General features: G+C 46.1%; 1 protein-coding gene across 1 annotated transcript in view; it reads left to right on the forward strand.

Moving 5' to 3' along the window:
* Gadl1 (glutamate decarboxylase like 1) overlaps positions 1-22,084 on the forward strand; it is a 141,396-nt gene that overhangs the window by 46,072 nt on the left and 73,240 nt on the right. The window lies entirely within an intron of this gene.

The raw sequence follows: 22,084 nt of genomic DNA on the forward strand, positions 1-22,084 counted from the left end.
GTACATGCCCGATGGTACACACACGTTAGTCACATTAGTCATGTTAGTGCATACATACACACATTAAATATACACATGTTAGTATAGTACACACGTGTGAATTACTTCTAAAACCAATTTCTTGTTTTCTGTACTCCTTAAATAGAATCTGACCAGATTTATGATAGTTTCTTTTTTTAAAAACAAACATGTGTGTTGGTGACAATTAGTGTGTGTATTGTGTTTGTGTGTGTGCTTGTATATGTGTTTGTGTGTGTGTGTTTCTGTGTGTTTGTGTATGTGTATTTGTGGGTGTTTGCATATGTATTGTGTGTGTGTGTTTGTATGTGTGTGTTTTTGTGTGTGAGTGAATGCATACACGTGAGTCTGAGTGTGTTTGCATATGTGTGTGCCTGTGTGCGTGTTGTGCTGAATTCCTATAGAGGCCAGAGGTCAACTGAAGGGGTCTTCCTCTATCACCGTCTGCCTCCTTTTCTGAGGTATCTCTTACCACACACGATGATCACCATTTCAGTTAGACCTGCTGATCAGTGAGTCCCTGAGACCCACCCATCTTCTTATCTCGATGTCCAGCCAGCCCTGGGGTCACAGGTCCACTCCACTATGCTCAGCTTTGATGTGTGTGCTGGGCATCTGAACTGGGGTTTGTGGCACAATCGCATGGCAACACACTGCCCACAGAGCCAACTTTTGAACCAAAGAATCTAGTCTCCCTGTCCTTCTTAATAACTTCTATCACTATCATAGAAGCAGCTGGTTCAACAAGCTCTGTAATTGTGTGCTGTATCACTGTATAAAAACCCCACGTGTGTCTTCAGAAGTCTTTATATAGTTGTAAGGCTGAGCACATCTCCCCTGTGTTCCCATCCTCATCTACCTTTTCTTAGACTCTGACTTCTGGTCGTCAATGGCTTCACTGGAGAGAGTAGAGTGCAAAACCTGCTGGCAGAGGGTACCAGTCTCTGTAAATCTCATGCTCTCTTCCATCCCTAATTCTGTTGAGTTTCTGTCACCTTCCTGGAGTCTGAACTTCGCATCAGCAGATGAAAAATGTCAAGTGTAACCAAGCTTGCCTAGTACAAGCTTCGCCCTGAAGACACTGGCGGAGAGCCAGTGTTGGGTAGCGCCCTTATCCCAGCTCAAGGAACTGAGGAATATGCAGTGAAGTCTAACCTTTGTCCACATCCAGAATTTCAGAAATTGAACAGTGCATGAACTTGGAAAGTAGAAAATACTGATAAAGGGCCAGGGAACAAAACCTAGGGTGAGGTAAAGACCTAACCTGAAAGGCTGTGGCCATCGTGGTCTCTCCAGGGCATTGAATAATTTTGAGAATCTCCCAAGGTTCGGGTCACTGTGATTACTATGACCTGGTTTATCCTGGTGAGGATTAGAGCTGGTTGCCATTTTTAAAGGTTATGGCTCCCATAGGTTGTCCGTTTATGCTTCCTAATAGCTTTGAAGAAACGTTTAATTTTACAAACTTTGTATTGAACATTTTAAATACTTATTTGTGTCTTTGTGTGTGCAAAAAGTTTTAAATATTTATTTGTGTGCATGCACAAAGATGCACACACACACACACACACACACACACACGCGAAAGCAAGGCAGTGAGCGAGAGTGACTGTGTGCTCACAAGCGAGGTAGAAGGCTCTCATGTGCCATAGGGTGTGGACAGGTCAGAGAGTAGCTTCTGAGGAGTTGGTTCTCACCCTCCAGCTTTTCAAGGCAAAGTCTTCCTTGCTGATTCTGCTGCTTGGCATGGTCGGAGTGAGCTGGTCTGGGAGCTTCCAGGCCATTCTGCTATCTCCATCTCCCATCTCTGTATCTCCCTGTAGGTGTACTGACATTGAAGATGCTTACTACACGGTGTACACCTGTAGTCACTGTAGCGTCTTACATGATTTCTGGGGACAGAACACCAGCCATGAATGACAAGCGACCTTTTCTTTTTTTCTTTTTTTTTTTTTCACACTATGAAAATTTACCTGCTATGGAAAATTTCAAGCATAAGCAATAAGGAAATGAAGTCCCTGAAGCCCATCACATCCCTTCAGTGAATAACAACTGTGCCCAGCACACTGATATCTGCCCCTTCCTCCCCATTTTGGTATTATTAAAATAAGACAAAGTTCAGGCTGGAGAAATGTCTCAGCTGTTAAGATTGCTCCCTCCCCTTATTGAGGGCCAGAATTCTGTTCCCAGCACCCACACGTGGCTCCCTCTTCTGGCCTCAATGTGAAACTGCACTCACGTGTTCATAACCGGACACATAGAAACACATAAAACTAAAGATAAAGGTAAAAAGAGAGATTTAAAAGAAAAACAATTATAGATGGGAAATGATTTTTACCCATAAACGATTCAACCTTGAAGGGTTTCCATGTTTGGGGTCGGGGTGGGGCTGGAAATTGGAATGCATTTGCTAAGGTAACCAGAGCTTGTTGACCCATTGAACTACTCCTGTTCAGTATCTTGGTGTTTTGTTCACTTTCTCATTGCAATGCTGATACAGAGGAACTGTTTAGAGGGATGTTTGTGCTGAAATACTTGGCCAGATTTTTTATTAGTCCTTGATGGTGTAAAGTAATATTCTCCTGAGAAGATAATCACATTGCAGTAACTTACGATTTTGTGCTGGTTCTAACCATGGACAACATTGATTACAGCCGTAAGGTACCACATGACTTTAGAGACTGTGCCATAGTAGCTGGAAAGCGTGCTGTTCACCGGCGTAACTCTGGATTGCCTTGAGATACATTTTATATCAATTCTCTTGAGAAGCAATCTGGGAATAAATCCTGGGTTTTCACCATATTCCTTTTTATTATAGCCCATAAGCTGATTTCCATCATTTTGCTTCCTAAGCAGTTAAACATGTGCTTATAGATTTTCCTTGTTCCGGATTAACCCCGTTTTGTTACAATGAGCTGATATTATAATGTATCAATGGATTTATGTATTTAGAATTTTGCCTGTATCTATTCTATGATTGATTCCCACCATCCATGTGCCTGCACACACACACATGTGTGTGTGCATGTGTGCATGAATGTGTGTGTATGTATGTGCGTGTGCATGTGTGTGTGCATGTGTGTGGTGTGTGTGTTCGTGTGTGTGGTATGTGTGTATATGTATGTGTGGTATGTGTGTGATATGTGGTATGTGTGTGGTGTGTATGTGTGTGTGTGGTATGTGTGTGTGTATGTGTGTGTGGTATGTGTGTATATGTATGGGTGGTATACATGTGGTGTGTGTGTGTTATGTGTGTGTGGTATGTTTGTATATGTATGTGTGGTATGCGTGTATGTGGTGTGTGGTGTGTGTGTGTGTGTGTGTGTGTGTGTCCTTGGTTAGATTGCATCTTTCCTTAATTTTCTGAAACTTTAATACAATGTATGTGGATCATATTCACCCCTCAATTCTTCTAGATTCACCCCCTTTTCCTATCCATCCAAATTTGTATCCTTATTTTTTTTAAGCTTACAGGGGCCATTTACACTGTCCATATACTCTTGGGTGCATGGTTCCCACTGGAGCATGGTTGACCTTAGAGAAAACTGACTCTCTCACCCACAGCCGTCAATTGCCAATAACTCACCTGTTTGGGTGGAACTTCCTGTTCTCCTGCCTCTGCTTCATGCTGGAACTCGGTCTGGCTCAAACTTGCAAAGGTCTGTGTGCATGGTCCCGGCCACTGTGAGTTCACGTGAGTAACTGCTCTGTTGTGTCCAGAAAAGTCTACCGCTCCTGGCTCTAACAGCCTTTCTGTCATTTCTTTCACAGTGATCCCTGGGCCTGGGGAGGAGGGTTGTGTCTAGATATCCCAGTCAGATTGAGTATCCCATAGTCTCTTATTCTCTGTGTCTGGACCAGATGTGAGTCTCTGTGCTAGTGTCTGCCTACCTCGAAGGGAAGCATCTAAGGTTGTCAGACATGCCCATCTGGGTGTCCAGCCCACGTGGTCAGAAGGAAAAGTCCTGCTGGAGAGGAGTAGAATGAAATCTGGTGAGTCCCAGGGTCAGCTGGGCTGTATTTTGAGTTTCAGTTTTAAAATGGTTACTCATTTTGAGGGAATCGCCAGGGCACAGGGGTGCCCACCCTTTAGAAAACCTAGGAAAATGAATCCCAAAACCCTCTTATTGAGGAATTTTCAGAGAGAAACGTGTTTGTTGCCAACCTTTGAATTAAAATACTGACGATTTCTGACTCACATGAAGTCCCAGTGTGGAGGAGGATGGAGTCACAAAGTCCCACCCCTAGCTGAGGAGATCCTGACAGTGGCTGACTGCAGGGTGACTCTGTTGTCTGTAGTGTAGTAATTCAGCCACGCCGCAGGGGAAGATGCATACCCAGGGGGATATGTACAGGCAGGAGTTAGCTTTGATGGTTTTGGGAGAGGTCAATAAGAGAATATGAAGTTGGGGGTACAGGGGTTACATCCAGGAAGAGACAGGGTGAGGGTGATTATGATCAAATTTCATCATATGAAATTCAAAAAGGATTTCTTTAAACCCCCAATAAAGAATTTCTGCTTCTACCTAAGTCACTTTCAGTAACGTTTTCTAAAATATTTAACTTACTTTATTAATAATTTTGCATATATAAGCACGGTAATTATTTTCTGGTGTTCTATGTTAATCTGACATTCTCACCTGGAAGCTCAACTTTTAAAATGTTTGCATTTCCATCCTGAAGTAATTGGTTTATCTTGCCATCTCCTGATAAGTAATTTCCTGCACCTTCTCTCCCACGGACATCCTTATTAAACATACTCGGTTATCATTATACGTTCCTGTTCGTGCTTCCGTTCTGTAAGAAGGCTAATTCACGTTTGAGGATATTTTGTGCTCTCTTAGGTTTCGGTTTGTAATGCTTTTGTGTAAATTATTTACCAATTAATCTATAATAACAATGTTGGTGTGATGTTCTATGCAAGACTGATTTATAAAAGAGACCTTTAATTCTGTTAGAGCCTACAAGTCAGCCCGTGAAATTCTGCCTTGTGTTGGTGTCAGAATGAAACCAGGCATTGAGTGAGATTTCTCGCTATCAACTCCATAGTCACTCTTGGGAAAAGGGCTCATCACTGAGAATCTACTCATTTCCCTTCCCTCTTTCCCAAGTAGATAGATGCTCCATCCTCAGGGGTGGGCAGAGGAGTCAGCCGTTGAAGCAGAATGTGCCAACTCAGAGGCACAGACAGGGAGTAGAACCTTCCAGTGTGTGTAAATACACTGCAAATCCAGTTGTGGGCTGACACCGGCTCCGACCAGTTGTGAAGCTTAGAGTGGTGGGGAACCTCTGCCCCCATCCCCCATGTCACTCTGCATGTAGCAGGGACGCTGGTGGTATGTCGGTGCACAAGAGTACCTGAGGTAGCCTGACTGCTTTTCCAGAATACTTCAGAATAGCTGGCGGGTGGGCCTTGCAAAATGCCTAGTGACAACGTAGACTGGAAACAGAAGTGGGAAAAAAGGCACAACCAGAGGTCCCGCAGTCAGAGGCTGGGAAGCAGAAGGAAGAGTTTGCTTGGAGCCATCGATGGAGCAGGTGTCAGCCCAGGGTACCTGTGACTCACTGCAGGAGCCCAGTTCACTCCTCACTCCTCGGCGCCACATAGAACAAGTAAAACTGTAACACGCTCTGTTAAGTGTGAGTTCAGGAGCTGGACGTATGGCGCAGTGGTTAAGAAACCTGTCAGGTCTCCTCAGAGGACCCATATTACGTTCCCAGCACTCACATGGCAGTTCAAAAGCACCTGTAACTCCAGTTCCAGGAGCCCTGGAGCCCTCTTCTGGCCTCGGAGGGCACTGCACTCAGATGCACAATCACTCCAACATACACACGAGTACATTTTTTATTTAAGTTTGAATTCAAATAATATGTAAAATTTCACTCTAAGTAAATCACAAATAATGCATAAGCAGAATTATGTGAGTGTGTATGTGTGAGCCCAAGGTGAGAGCTACATCACATCTCATTAAACCTTTCCTACCACGGGTCCTTTGCCACTTGAGAGATTTTTCACTCGGCCCCAGTACATAGTTATACAAACTAGATATAAAAACCAAATATTTGCAGCTGGTGAGACAGCACCCACTGCCAAGTCTGACAACTCGCACAAAGGAGTCTTAAAATAGAGATGTTCAATCCTTTCCGCATGGTAGAAAGAAAGTACTGACCTCCAAAAGTACTGACCTCCACATGAGTGCTCTGGCATGTGCCTGTGAGTGCCCGGGGAGTGTTTCTGCGTGCATGTGTGCATGCTATGCACACGCACACACACACACACACACACACACAAGCACACATAAGCACACACACACATACACAGAGACAGAGACAGAGAAAGAGAGACACAGAGAGACAGAGGCAGAGAGAGAGAGAGAGAGAGAGAGAGAGAGAGAGAGAGAGAGAGAGAGAGAGAAGGGGTTGCTGTGATGTCATGATATCCTGACATGGGAATACCACCAGAAATACCTTGGACTCCTGGCACATTTCATTTTGAGTACATTTCTTTTTGGTCATTAGGTACTCAGAGACCCCTTGCTGTTGCCCATTTTCCAACTGGGCTTGAGAGCACAGCTTAAGACCTCAGGGTTAGGTCTGAATTCCCAAACTTCCCTGGCCTCTTGAGAGGGAAGGAGCCAGGAGAGAAGTTCCCTCTCTGTTTCTGTGGATAAGAAGAGTCATTGGGAGTCATTTGGATCTCGGCAGAGAACCTTGGTTACAGAAACATCCTGACAGCTCACGGGTGGGCTGGGGGTTTTAAACCTGACCCGGGGACAGAGAGAAAGAGGGGAGATGGGCTATTTCTTCCCCACTGCTCTTCACATAGCAGCTGTCAGTTTGGGGCATCTCTGTCTGAAGGCTACCTCTTCCCAGAGCTTTTCATTTTACTGTGTCAGGAGGCAGCACGTGTCACTGTTGTATACGGATGACATCTCGACATGTTATTCCTCCACCCCACTGCCAGCTTCAGACAGCAGCGTTTGTAGACCGTGCCACCAACATCTAGTTACAGACATTCTGATCACTTAGAATTCTGCCGGCCACCCTGTGCCGCTGTAGCCAGCTTAGTAGATGGATACTCTGCAAGAGTCCACGAAGTCGGTAGCCGCTTTCAGAGCCACAGAGAACAGGTATCTATTCACAATAAGAGAAAGAGTGCCTTCTTCAGTGTGGTAGCAGCTTCCGGGGTGAAGGGTCAGAAGCTCTAATGGGTTTGGTTTCCCCAATTACAAAAGCCCCTCACTTAAAGGTTTGATGGAAATCTAAGGGGAAAGCCTCAGGAGGGGGAGTCTTCAAATGTCTCTGTTGGGTAAAAACCGATAGCCCTGGAGTGGATGAGGCAGCCGTGGTTTGTGGAGAGGTTGAATTCATGGAGACGGGCTTAACTGCATACAAGTCTGACACAGGCTGCACCCTGTAGCGATGTAAACCCCTGGGAGTGAGTTATCCTATAGAGACGAGCTTCTCTATCTCAGCCCTGCTGTAGCTTCAGGCACTCGGGTCTGTGCCACTCAGAATTCAAAGTTTGTAGAGCAAATGTTGCCAGAAATGGGTGACAGGGCAAACGAGGTCATAGAGCATGCTCTCCTCCAGCAGGCTAACGAGGCGGGGTAGTGGTGTTTATAACTCACTGGGGATCTGGTTCTGGTGTCTGGTTACTGTCAGTCCACCATGCCTTCCCAGAGGAGGTCGGGGCATCAACAAGCTTGAGGAATGTGTTGGTGTCGGAAATAGAGCCGGGGAAGAAATGCCATGGAGTAGAACATCCCATGGTGCGATGGGACGCAGTTATTCCTTGACTTCGGACAAGTACAGGACTCAGAAATCGACAACACAGGATTTCTTAGTGAGCGGTGCCACCAGTGACTTAGGCCTTGGATCTGGCACTGGGGACTGTTGAGTCTGCTCAGCCGGAAGACGGCAGCTTGGTGCGTGTCGCATGTGGAAGGGTCTGAACATGATGTTCGAAGTCCACTTCCTTTCTCACAGGCAAGCTGAGAACCAGACATTCTTTGCCCGGGCCCTATGTTTTCTCTCACAAAGTACAGCTCCAGTTAGCAATGAGGTTGAGATTCCAAACCTGACAAGCAAGCCCGGGAGGAGGAACTCGGTTGACACATGTTTGACTGGCAGCTGTGAAGCCCATAGACACGGTATGGCCTGGCACCCCCTTAACCTCGACCTCAGAAGGTCAAGACAGAAGGATCAGATGTTGAGTTATCCTTGATCCCGTGGAGTTCAAAGGCAGCTGGAGCTCCACAGACCCTGCCTGAGACAAGCAAGCAATAGGGTTAGCAAAACAAAATACCTCGCGGGCTCCCTTCTTAGTCCACCACTGAACCCCACTGCCTATGTGTTCCCAAATTGAGATGGCAGAGAGATTCCAAATAATACGTTAACCTTATTCCCCACCCTAGACTCTGGATCTCAGAGCAGCAATTCGCAGAAGTAGAAAACGTGGGCTTAGAAAAGCGGAGCCCAGTCAGGCTCCTCAGAAGGTAGCCATAGAGAAGTCACAGGGTTAACGTCTCTACTGAGTCTGTGTCCATGGTTCTTCCGCCTACACACGGCCACTTTCGGCCTCCTCTGAATGCAACTGACTCCTCAGGCCTTTGCCTGTAGTTTCTTCTCAACAGGCTTTTCTTCCTCCAGGTTGTACAGAAATTCGGCAGGCAGCCAAGGTCCCCTAGGACTGGTGGTATAGTTGTTCTGAGCACACCCTGTCTCTTGTCCCTTTAGGACACTTTCAGTTTGTAGACAAGGGTTCTGCTATTTGGTTTAAAAACTGTTAAGTCTCATAACCAGAGACCAGTTGGGCCAGAGGGTCCTGAAGCCATCTGATCCTCCTGCATGAAACCCACAAAAATACTCTATGAGCCTCCCCCTTTCTTCTTTTTCCTGATTGTCTTCTCTCTTCTTCCTCCTCCTCTTTTTCCTTCTCCTCTTGCTCCTCCTCCTCCCCGTCCTCTCCATTTCCCCTCCATCTCTGCTCCCTGCTGTTTGCTGGTAATAAGCTTCCAGTCTGAGACTCAAAGCCCTTCCAACTACACTGTTTCTTCACAGAGCCATTGCAAATGGCAAAATACAACTTCGGCAGAAAGCAGAAAGCAACCCCAGACTTGGCCGGTTTCATTAGAAAATAATTCTGTTTCTTCTGGGAGTGCAGCTAGATCAATGGAAATTAGAAGCGATGTTCCCTCATGGTTCTCGGCCACCAAATCCATTCCCTAAGGAAGTTATGTGGAATCTCTCACACCAAAGAGGGGACCAAACCACGCTTTTGATCTTCAAAATTCATGAACCTTTCTTAGAAGCAGCGTAGTCACTGTGTGAGAAGGGGTCAAAGCTTCCCTTAATGAACGTGAAGGGCAACTTCGTCTTTTAGACAAATTCTTACTATATTTATTTGTACAGGGAGAGTGTGTGTGTGTGTGTGTGTGTGTGTGTGTGTGTGTGTGTGTGTGTGTGTGTGTCTGTGTTTAGTAGAGGTCAAAGTACAAGTTAAAGAAGTAAGTCTCTCCTTCTACCATGAAGGTTCCAAGGATTGAACCTAGGTCATGGGCTTGGAGGTGACTTAATCCCCTGAGCTATCTGAGCCCTCTCCTCACTGCTTCATTCTTCACTCCCATCTCCCCCACCTCTCTTTCTCCCCCCCTCCCTACCTCCCTCCCTCCCTCCTCCCCTGACCCCCCTCCTTACAATACTGCACTGGAACCCAGGGCTTCAAACAGGCCCACCAACTGTTGTACAAGTGATTCACACCCTCTTTTTCATAATTAAGCACAATGTGCCTGATTTGACGTAGGTGTTTAGCTTTTTTGAATGGAACCTTAAATTTACCGGCCCTTGAGTTAACTCTGTCCACTGGATAGCCAAGAGCATTTATTTGAATGTGGTGCATGGCTGCCTGCCAGATGCAGCTGCAGGCTGTCATCTTTGCAACAAAAACCAGAGGCCTTTGGGTGGCTGGCAGCAGCTGCTCCTTCCTCTCACTCAGCTGAGGAGAAAGCTTCGCCTGGTCACTTGCATTTCAGTTTGAGCCAGGAAACCCTGGGATTACAAAGTCCTTAGCAGGTCTCAGCCTGTCCATCTGGGAACCCAGAAAAGCCTTTGTTTGGGCAGCCAGGACCTGCCAGATCTGCGTAGGTCATTAGGTCTCTCGGAACCAACCACAGGACATCTCCACTGAGGATGGAGGTGCTGGGTTTTGGAAAACAACTCTACCCTTAGATGAGATAGGACCTCCGTAGGCTGCACGTTGCTAGGGACGCCGGGAGCGTGAACGCCATGTGCTCAGCCGGAGTCCAGGGGTAAGTCATGTGTGAAGTTTGTGAGCATACAGGTTTTTCTGTCTGAACAAACGTCCGCTCATGTGGTCGCTTCAGCACGTTCCTGTATTTTATCCTGAGCCTATGGAAAACAAAAATGCTTTCGGTTTCTGCTGGGCAGTTTTGATTCTAGCCAGATTTTACTGTGAACTCTCTGATCGATTGTGTTTGTTTGTCTGTTTGTTGGCAGGGTCTGTTGTAGCCCAGGCTGGCCTGGAATGCCAGAGGTAGTTGAGGAAGATGTTGAATTTGAGATCTCCCTGCCTCCACATCACAGCTATCGGACTTACAGCACCACTATAAATCTACTTAGAGCACCACGATGCCTGGTGCTTAGGATGGGACAGGGGCTCAAACCCGCATCCCCAGCCTCCAGAGTTCATTTAACAGTGATTTTGCAGGCCAAGTTCTAAGCAGGAACTCTCATGGCTACACTAATACCAACGGTTTCCAGGGAAGAACGAGAAAATCGCATTTCAGAAATTGCCTTTCTACCTTGAATTTTTCACTTTCACAAAATCAATCTCCTGCCTCTACTGCGAGCCTCCGAGGCCAGACCTCCAGAGGATGCTCAGCGTCCAGGAAATTTAGGCCAGAGGCCTTGCTGGGGAAAGTGTAAAATTCTCTGTGAGGAAGAGCCATGCCCCTGTTAGCGGCATTCGGATAAGCCGGAGACACGGGCTGATTTCATTTGATACTGTGCTCTCCGCGTGGAATCTTCTAGCATCAGTGCCAAGTAGCATAGTTGTTTCCCGTCAGTCCTGTCTGATTCGAGCATCTCTGAATGCCCCTGTCCTAGACAGACCTGATCAATCCATCTAGATGGAAGAAAGATGTCTGATGTTAGTACGGGTTTTGTTTGCAAGAATTCATTTAAACAATGCCACAAATAACCAAAACATTCCCAGGAGGCAGTCTGCAGCACATGGCCATTACCCTCAATTACAGACCAGTGAAACTGTGATATGATGAAGCAGAGAGATCCAGCTGACAGGGACGCCATAAATATCCAGGGCTCAAAGTTCCAGAGGAATGCTGGGTGTCCCTTCTGTGCATAGGTAAATGGTAAGCTGGGGTGACTACGTGTAGCAAGAAACCAGACGTCATCTCCTCTTCTAGGGCCCGTTCCACATGCCTTTCGTATGCAGCCACCACCCCCAGCTCTGCTGTGTTTTCCCATCACGTTCTTCCACTTCCTCTCTCATCACTGCCTTGTGTCGTGTGCACCGGTGTAGGGCAGACAGTAATGGCTAAATGTCAATTGTCAATTTGACTGAATTTGGAACCTCCAAGGAGGCAAACCTCTGTGTGTATCTGTGAGGTCATTTCCGCAGAGGAGAGAAAGGGCCCCTCCTGCCCCATGCTTGAATTTGAGCAGTACCACGGGTGGGATCCCAGACTACGTAGAAGGGGAAAACAGGCAGAAGCTAGCTGAGGCCTCACACGTATATTTCTCTGCTCCCAAACTGTGGATGCAATGTCCTCAGAGTTCTATGCTCCCAGCACCCTGCCTTCCCAGACGTGATGGACTGAGTCTCTTCAAACCGCAGCCCACTAAAACCTCTTCTGTCCTTCAGCTGCTGAGTCAGCACAGTTCAGGAGGAATCACAGAGTGTCAGGGGTGGAAGCCAGCAGGACTGGGGAGGGTCAGAGTTCCTGTCCGCAGAGTTGACTGGGTTAAGTTAGTCCCATCTGTTCTGACACACTTCTAGCTGCTCAACACGAGCGACTGTTCTGCAGGTCACTGCAAGTCACAGCAAAAATGGCAAATCTTAATGCTGGGTGGGTATGTGTTGCTGGCTTTGTTTGGTGTCACCTCTGATGTGCAACTTGTAGACCTGCATCTTTCATAGCTGGGAGCTTATCTTCCTCAGGAGGAAGATTCCAGAAACCTCCACATTCTACCTGTCTGAGTGCAGGGAAGGATGCTGTTCTTCACATGTGCATGGGCATGCATGCATGCTGGCATGAATAACACAAAAAGAAGCCACATAATAACCCTAGTTTCATGTTCTCATGAAGACCCATCCTGTCAGCTGACTCGACACCCAACGTAAACTTGACGTCATGCTGATCGAAAGTTTTAGGACGATACTTAATTTTGTTTTATTTTTTTTATTCTTCCACTGTGCACACATACACATGTGTGCTTGTGTGTGAGAGCATGTGTGTGCTTGTGTCTGTGAGCGGGTGTGCTTGTGTGAGTGTATTTGCGTGCTCATATGTGTGGGCATGTTTGTATGAACTTGTGCGTGTGCCTATGTGTGCAAGCACGTGCTTGTGAGTTCACATGCATGTGTGTGTGCACACAGAAACTTAAGAATGATATTAGGAATCGTCTTCGATAGCTCTCTCACCTTATTCACGAGGCATGCTCTCACAGTCAAACTGATAAGTTGGTTACAAGCCAGCTCCCCTTCTTAGGTTTGAATTACTGACAGGTAGGTCACCACATCTGCCTGGTATTTATGTGGGTTCTGGAGATATGAACTCTGCTTCTCACAGGGCAAGAGCTTTAGCCACTGAGCAATCTCCCCACCCCAGATCAGGCTTTTTCAATGTTAAGACCTATCCTAAGAGTGGCTTCTTCTGGTCAGCATCATCTGGGATCAGTAGTAGTAGTAGTAGTAGTAGTAGTAGTAGTAGTAGTAGTAGTAGTAGTAATGATGATAATGATAATAATAACAATAACATGCCCCATAGTACACATGGGAAACTTGGAATTTTTGCTATGGAATAAGATTTTGTATTGCTATCTGTAATAATAGATGGGGAATTTTAATGCTCCTGGAGGCTAAACCCCATTGTACCAATTGGCCTTGAGTGATAGAGTCAATTACAGGAGACACCAGATTGTCTTATTTTTCTTTTAATAAATGGGACAAAATAGGATGGAACAGAAAATCCCCAGCTGCATTCACCGTGTAGCAAAGCGCACTATTTCATAAACAGGGTGTTTTAGCTGTCTGTGGGGCAGGGACTGGGTCCTTCTTCAATTAAAAACAATTTCTTATGGTGGATGGTCACCGGAACTTGAAAAGCACCATTTTAGATTGACATTAGCTGAGACGGAGTGCTGACGGACACTCAGGGGAAACTGGAAAACCTCCCTCTGCTCTGAGAGAAGCCCAACGGGGCTATTTTTAAAGGCGGTCGGTCGGGTGGCAGCAGGGCTGCTGGGTGATCCCTGCACTCTCAAATGCCTCTCTATTTATAGAAGCATTTACAGGGCCTCCAAGAAACGGAGTCTACCGTTCCTGTCTCCTGTAGGCAGTGTCATGGTTTCAGATTATTAAATTGCATTTCTTAAAAATATCTCTTGAGCTCAGACTCTTCATTCTCCAGCCAGCTCTTGCCAACCCTTAGATAGGAGGGTTTAGGGGAGAATCCTGCCTCAGGAGGAAACGGAGAGTCTCAGCCTGTGCTCTATCAAAACTCTGAAAAGCCCCGGGGGAAACTTAGCAATACTTTCTGTAAGAAGGGCTGGGGTGGGCTTCATAAGCATCCAACAGCCTGTAATGCTTCATGGTTTCCGCAGACAACAGACTGATTCAGGACCTGGGATGTCTGATCATATGCTAGCAACACTCAAACCCCTAACAGGAAAGTTTGGACTCCCCCACCTCCCCCCCACCCCCCCCCCCCACCCCTTCTTCCTCTTCCCTCCCCTATCCCCTCATTCCTTCCTTCTTATTTCCTCCCCTCTCTCTTCCTCCCCTTCTCTTTTCTTCTCTTCCCCCTCCTCTGTTCTTCCCTGCACTCCCCTTCCCTCCCCTCCTCCTTTCCTGGCTAAGTAACCCACGTCCTGAAGGTTGCTGGTTTTGGGAGCCATTTTGCTTGTGAGGCTGCTCTAGGGACCTGAGATAAGAGGATCCAGTGAGCCAAAGGAGAAAGAGCATCCTATGGGGCTGCATCCCGGAGACTACAGGACTCAACAGGGGACAATTGGGGACCTGCAGAGCGAAGCCCACCATAAACACAAAGCAGCTTTCCTACCCTGAGGCCCAGAGCTGAAGGGATGGTTTTGTTCAGAGCATACTGGAAGAGAGAAACTACATTCACTTTCTAAAAGCAACTCAGGTTCTCAAGAGGCTATCAGCCTGAAGGCTGAAGGGGGACAGCATGTCAAATCTTTCTTGGGTAGCATCGTGAATTAAACTCTCATACAACATTCCTTCTCTGATCACTATGAAGTCCATGATGATTTACTTATTAACAAAAGTAAGAGGGACAGTCCTTTGCTGCCAGACACCACATATATGTATACTGGTTTCTTTCTGCAACCAGCTTAATGTGGCAAATCCCGAGCCAGGTCTCAGAAGGCTGCCAGCACAGGTACATTTTGAGTAGCTGTGATGACAGGAAGGTACGACAAGAGAGGTTGGAAAGGCGAGGTGACAAGTTCACCCACCTGTGCAGCATCTGCAGCAGACTGTTCACCAGTTCTTCCAAAATTCATGTACTAGCACCCTAGACGCCATCAAACATCTACATCCTCCAGGCAAAGGGAGTATGGCATCGAGAACGCAAGAGCAGAGGGGTTCTACAGATGACAGCCATGGCCCAGAAATACCTCAAAAGGGTGGGGAAGAGATGCATAGATTCCCCCTGATTCCCCCAAAAGTGGCCCCAACAGAAGTGGGTCAGGATGAGAACTCCAGCTCTTCGCACAGTTCATCCACTTGGAAACAAGAAGAGCTTTTTGCAAGTTAGAATTTTTTTCTAGAAGACTTTATCTTTTACTGTAATATAATGAAGGAAGTTTAGACTGGCAGAAAGAAAAGAATGAATTAAATAGACTCTCCTCCCCACAGATAGACAGGTCAAAGAAATGTTATAAAGAAAGTGAAGGTTGTCTAGCCAAAGGACTCATGGGAAGTAGAGGTTGACTCTGGAATAGAGATGAACATTGAGCAAAGTTCAGAATCTGGGTGAGCCAAGGCTCAGAACAAGAGACCTGGTTGCACAGAGTTGAGTGGTACTGCTAATGTGTGAGCAGACCTTAACCATAAGGGTGTGTGAGGTTCACACCCTGGCATCAGTCATCAGTACAAATGACACAAGAGAAAGAAGTTGCACAGAACTGGGACAGGGGAATTGCTTTAAAATATAATTCTTTGTGACTTATTAGAGGTAATAATTTCTGTAACCCATATCTTATCTGTATGAATTTGTATGTGCAAGCACGGGTGCACTTGGATTGAATATACAGTCATTTGTTCATACATTCATGTTAGGGGACCAGGGGTCAACCTTCAGTGTCTACCTCTGTTACTGTCCACCTTGTTTTGTTTATTATTTTGCAACCATAAAGTTTTTCATTTCACTGGTTCTACCCAATTGGCAAGACTGGTTGACCAGTAAGCCCCAGGTGGCAAGAGGCATGCACATGAAGAATACTGGTCAACATGTGGTCCCGCCTTTTCAACTCAGCCAAGGTTCTTATTGGTTGGTTGGGAGGACAGGATGTGTCTCAGGAGGTGAAGATTTCCCCTCCAAAGTGACTTTGCAGTCATGTGTAATTACCCTTAGGTGGTGGGAGAAGGGGACCTGTTCCAAAGGTTCTCCTTCCTGGGTGAACCCAAGGAGACTCAAGAGGCAAGGTTTACGGCCATTACTTATCTCTGTTCACTCAGCCAGAGAAAGAGCAGACATGACAGCAGAGCTGCCAGGCTTCAGTCTGCTTCTACAGTTGTAAGTTGTGAGTCCAAGTGAGGAGTTGATGTTGGTTAACCAGAGCAGCTTCCTAAGAATCCATTTGCCCAACTCAGTGTGAACGAAGACCTCTGAGTGACCTGTGCTTTAGTTCTGAAACCTTGATTCACCCTTCCTTCCTTCCTTCCTTCCTTCCATCCATCCTTCCTTCCTTCCTTCCTTCCTCCCTTCCTTCCTTCCTTCCTTCCTTCCATCCATCCTTCCTTCCTTCCTTCTTTCCTTCTTTCCTTCCTTCCTTCATTCTTTCTCCCCACCTGTTTACCTTTCTCTCCCATCTCTTTGCTCCCTTTCCCCTCCTCTATCTTCTTTCTTTTTCTGTCATTTCATAAGATGTCTTCATTGACTTCTCTTCTTCAAGTTATTGAAGTCTCTTCACTGACTTCAAAGCATGCTAAATCTCCATTATTAATAAAAAGTCACCTTTTTTGAGAATTTCTGAGTATTGTATTTGTGTCAATTTCATCCTCCCTCTTCAGTCCTTTCTGTGTTTCTGTATGTTTCTCAGACTCACGACCTCTTTCTTCAATATTGTCACACACACAGACACACAGACACAGAGAGACACACATAGACATGTACACACAGTACACCAACACATAGACACATAGACATACACACAGAGACACACAAACATACAGATGCACATGAGCACACACACACACACACAAAGACACATGGACATATACAGACACATACAGACACATACAGACATGCACACACACATCACACATCACACAAACATGCACACACACACACATCACACAGACACACAGACATACACACACAGAGATACACAAATATATACAGACATACACACACAAAGACATATGGACATACACAGACATATATGGACACACATACACAGAGACACACAAAGATTTGCACACACACAGCATACAGACACACAGACACACACAGAGAGAGATGTACAAACATACACAGACATACACACACAGGGACACACACACAGAGACACAAAGACATACACATACAAAGACACACATACAGACACACAGACACACATACAAAGAGACACACAGAGACACAGACAGGCACACACATACATACACACATATACACACACGCACATACACACACACACCTTCTTAGAGTTAATTTAGTGTTTCATATACAGGTATGTGTTTAGGACTGACTGCTTGATAACCTTTGATAACCTTGATAACCTTGATAACTAGATAACCTTTAGGGGCCTCGTTTCTAGAGAAGGCTGATTCTCCCTCTCTCCAAGCTGAGTCACCTGAAGAGCCAAGCTACTAAGAGTGGCAAGTATAGATAAACAGATCCGCTGCATTCTTTGCAGGAAGATCATGGGCAACTCTGCCTACTGGGCTAAGATTTCCTGTAAGATCTTCATTCTATTCTGTCAGTGCCCTTTGTGTTTTGTGCTGTTTCGACTCTATGGTGGGCAAATATGTCACTCCACAGAAAAGGCAAGTGAGGATGTCATACGCTAGATCAGGGTGCTGACTCCCTGCTCTGTGGTTGTCTTTGCAAGTGAGGGAGTCAAAGAAAGAGCGAGTGACTGCCACTGGGAGGGATCAAGGACAACAGCATGCACGTGGGGAGAAGTGGACAGGCCTGTGCTCAGAGATTGAGTGGTGTCCCCGTGGACATTGGATCACGAGCCTTTCCCAAGATGCCTGTTTAAAGCACAGGATAAGAGTCCTCGCCTCTGGTGGGCACATGAGAGAAATCCAGCCCAGCCGTGACTCTGTCTGAGCTGACACCTTCAGCTGAATCAAAAGCGGTCACATTGCCTGACTCCTCTCTTCATCTCTCCAGATCTGAAACAACCTTTACCATCTGTAGGAGTCTGTGAGGTTTCCTCACAAATCCTCGCTGTGGCATCTAAGATTCTTGACCCTTGTTTCTTTGCTTTCCCCCCAGCTCTATAGCTAAGCTGCAACTCATTAATTACCTCTAATCATTCAGAATTAACACCTAATCCCACCTTCCCCACCTCCCCTCTTTCAGTCCTGGGCTGATGCATTTTCTCTGGAGACCCCTATGTGGCATCTCTAAGGTCCTGAAAGGGATGGTGCCACCGAACCCTGTGGCCCACTTCTCTGCCTCTGTTCTCATCGGAACCTTCTTAATGACAGTGGTAATCGGATTCTTTGTCCCATCTCTAGAGCCTGTCACGAGTTTCTGTGTGTGTTAAGATACTTGAAATGTTTAGTACATAAGTTCTGAATTAGGAGGTCTGACCATGTCTTAAGTTGACTTTTTAAATATTATTTATTTTTATTCTTGAGTGTTTCATATGTGTATGCAATGGAACATGGCCATGTCTACTCCACTTCATTTTTCCCTCCCAACTCCTCCAACATACCCACCCCCTTATGTCTCCTTCCATTCCATTTCTGTTTTTTTAATTTTTTATGTGTGTGTGTGTGTGTGTGTTTGTGTGTGTGTGTGTGTGTGTGTCCTGCATGTGTAAGCAGCACAGAAGTCAGTAGAGAGGTTTGGATCTCCTAGAGGTGAAATTATATGCAGTTGTGAGCTACACAACATGGATGCTAAGTTGTTGGTCCCCTGAAAGAGCATGAGGTGCTCTTAATTGCTCAGCCATCTCGCCAGTGTCCCCCACTTTTCTGATAACCCACTAAGCCCAATTCATGCAGCTCTGATCTCTATGGGGGTAAGGCTATCTACTGGAAGGTGAGAAAAGTCTACCAGTGGTACAGAGGAAAAAGAATTTCTATTCTCCCTACCCTAGCATCTTTCAATGGGCAGCAACCTTAGTGAACGAAGGCTTGGAGAACAACTCCCCCATCTGAATTTTGGCTGGATTGAGCTTGTGGAGGTAACCACAGCTTGAGTGAATTTGTGGTGTGATAACCATTGGGTTTCACAGCTCTCCTCCACAGCTGGCTCCTACTGGATGATGTTCTAGGTTAAAGTCATGCCTTTTTTTATTGCAGGCTGAATTTTATTCCATACATTCTATCCTCAAATGTCAGCTCAAGGTATCTAGTACCACTCTGGAGTTGTGTGCCCAGGACCCTGGCATCACAGTATAAATTGTACAAAAAGATACAAGATTTTGGAATGAATTAATAACCATAAATATTTGGTAATTGCTGGCACCCAATTGCTAAACAATGTAGAAAACTTGTTTGCATGTCAGTAATGGTGGCCTGGGATAGAATATGAGGGAAGTAACAGGAGAGAACTGTTGGTAGCTTTTATTCATCAAGCGAAAATGTTGGTCACCGAAGAGTACTAAAACAGAGGGTCTGTGTGTGAAATGCAGAATTTTGACATAAAGTAGTGAGTGTGGTCGATGACTGCTGGCAGAGAGACAGCTAAATTGGATGTTTCTCTGAGACATCAAAGGTCCTTTGGTGATCTGGACAGGGAGAAGATGCATCACTGGCTGGGCTGAGCTTTTGAGGGTGTCCTGAAATACCCAGATCCAAGCGCTCTCTCCACGTGCATTTGAGTGTCCATTGTTTAAGCAGCAGGAGGCAATGAACTAAGAGGCAAGCCCCAGACCCAAGCTGCCTTGATTTGAACTCCGCCATCTCCATCTCGGAGGCGCACGGTCTAGGGTATTTGAATTTAAATGCTATCGTCATGCTCGATGTCTGAAGAAATAGTCTGACTTTAGAAAATGTCAGCCCCGCTTCTGGTTATCAAATGTGCTAGATGAGGCATTGTGACAGAGAGGGAAAGCGGGAGTTGAGCTCCATCCCCTGCCTATCTTCACTGTGGAATCTATTCTGAGCCCTTTGCAGACAAAGGGCCCAGCTCTTCCGTTAAATGTTTCCCAGGATTCTTGAAGATTGACTCTTGTCGAGATTTGACCAGCAGAAGTTTCAGATAAGAGGTTAAAGGTGGGAAGCCATGTCCCTCTATCTGTGTAGCATTAAAAGGAACAGAAGCCAGGCAACAGAAAGTTTTTTTAAAAAATGCAGTAACTGGGGAGATGGCTCAGTGGGTAAGAGGACTTGCTGTACCAGGTGAGGACTGGAATCTGAATCCCTACCAACCCCTGTGAGAAGCGAGGTGTGCAGAAGGTACAGACAGCCAGACTGCAACACTTTAGTGGCTCCCAGATGAGCTCTAGGCTCAGTGAGAGATCCTGCTTCAAAGGAATAAGGTGGAGAGTGATAGGGACACACACACCACAGGCACACATTGTCTTACTTAAGGTTTCTATTGCTGTGATGAAACAACGTGACCAGAAGCCCCTTGTGCGTGAGCGTATTTATTTTACTCATGCTTCCCATATCTCAGCCCACCCCTGAAGCTGATGCAGAGGCGACAAGGGGTCCTGCTTCCTGGCTTGCTCCTCATGGCTTGCTCAGCTTGCTTTCTTATAGAACCCAGGACCATCCATCAGCCCTGGGGTGGCCCCACCCACAATGGATTGGGACCTCCCACATCGCTTTCTCAACTGAGAGTCCCTCTCCTCGGATGGCTCTACCTTGTATCAAACTGACATAAAAATTAGCCAGCACACACACACACACACACACACACACACACACACACACACACACACACACAAAGATCTTGTCAGAAGAATGAGACCGGTTCTGAAGAGGTATTCAGTCAGGGATTTCGGTCACACAGCCTGGGAAGGACAGGAAAGAAGACGTTAGCAACCGAAGGCTAAGGAGCTAAAGAGACTTAACCGGGAGCTTGGGGAAAGCTAGGACCTAGAGATGAGATGAAGAGTTTGTTGGACAATGTGGGTGGTCAGAAGTCAGGGGAAGGGCCTTCCGTCTAAGCCGCCTCAGGCCACGTTCTTATTGCAATAGACAATACAGCCCCACCAAGAGGGAAGCTGATGAGAAACTGGAGGAGCTGACTGAGAGTGTAGTTAGGTGAGGGCCTTTGTCAGCAGGCCAGGAGGAGGCAGGCCCCTCCTGCACTATCTGTTCTCTGCAAATAGCTTCTCCTCATGATCATAGGTCCCCTAAGGCTATCCTTGTTCTGAGGCTGGCTGCTGGCTGCTGCCTTCTGCTTGGAATGGGACCAACACAGACAATAGGAGAGTAGGAGTCATGGTCCTGAGCATGGATACCACTCAATCCTGACCCCATTGGGCTTGCAGATATAAATGCCATAAGTCAGATCTCTACAAAGTTGGGCTTTCCTCCCTGGCCACGGCGTACATCCTACTACCTTGTCTGGTTATTCCTAAGGACAATTTGAGTTAGCATCCCAATGTACAGGAACCGGCGTTCTCTCTGGATTCTTGCCGTTGGGTTCATATCACCATGCTAGCACCGAGGGTGTGAACATTCCAACACAGCCCTTCTGACCATTGGCCCAATAGGAAGTAAGGGAATTTTTTTTTTAATTTTTTACTATACATATTCCAAAACATCTTCTAAAACATCACTTTCTATGGAGATGTGAGTCTCTCCTCCTGGTTGATGTATGTCCTGAAGCTAATAGATATCCCATCTACTTAGTAATGAGATAAATCTTTCCATTTGATTTTGATAACAGAATCTCAAGCCTTCAGTGTTTTTCAACAGACCTTTCCCAGGCGGGAGGATTTCTTTGAGCCCTCAGATTAACTGTGTCATTGCTCTTCTCACTCTCTTTCCTCGTCCTTTCTCTGTTGCATTTGCCTGTAACCATGTGGTTTGTCTCCTGAAATGGTTGCTAGCCATTGGCAGCCCCTCATATCAGCCCCCAAAGCTTGAATGGCCAGTATTCATTGTCTTATGTTGAATGCATGTATATGCATGGATTATATATATATATAAGTGTGTTCTCGTACACAGGAGTGTGTGTGTGTGTGTGTGTGTGTGTGTGTGAAAGAGATAGAGATAGAGAGACAGAGACACATAGACAGAGACAGAGACACACAGACAGACAAACAGAGACACACAGACAGACAGAGATAGATACAGAAACACCAAAAGCAAGTGCACATGCATGTAAGGTCTGGGCCAACTTTGGTGTCATGCCTTAGGCACCATCCACCCTATTTGTCACCACAAGATCTCTCACATTTACGTGGAACCTGCTGTTTGGGT

This window comes from Rattus rattus, chromosome 8 (assembly GCF_011064425.1).
Source record: "Rattus rattus isolate New Zealand chromosome 8, Rrattus_CSIRO_v1, whole genome shotgun sequence".
Classification (NCBI taxonomy): domain Eukaryota; kingdom Metazoa; phylum Chordata; class Mammalia; order Rodentia; family Muridae; genus Rattus; species Rattus rattus.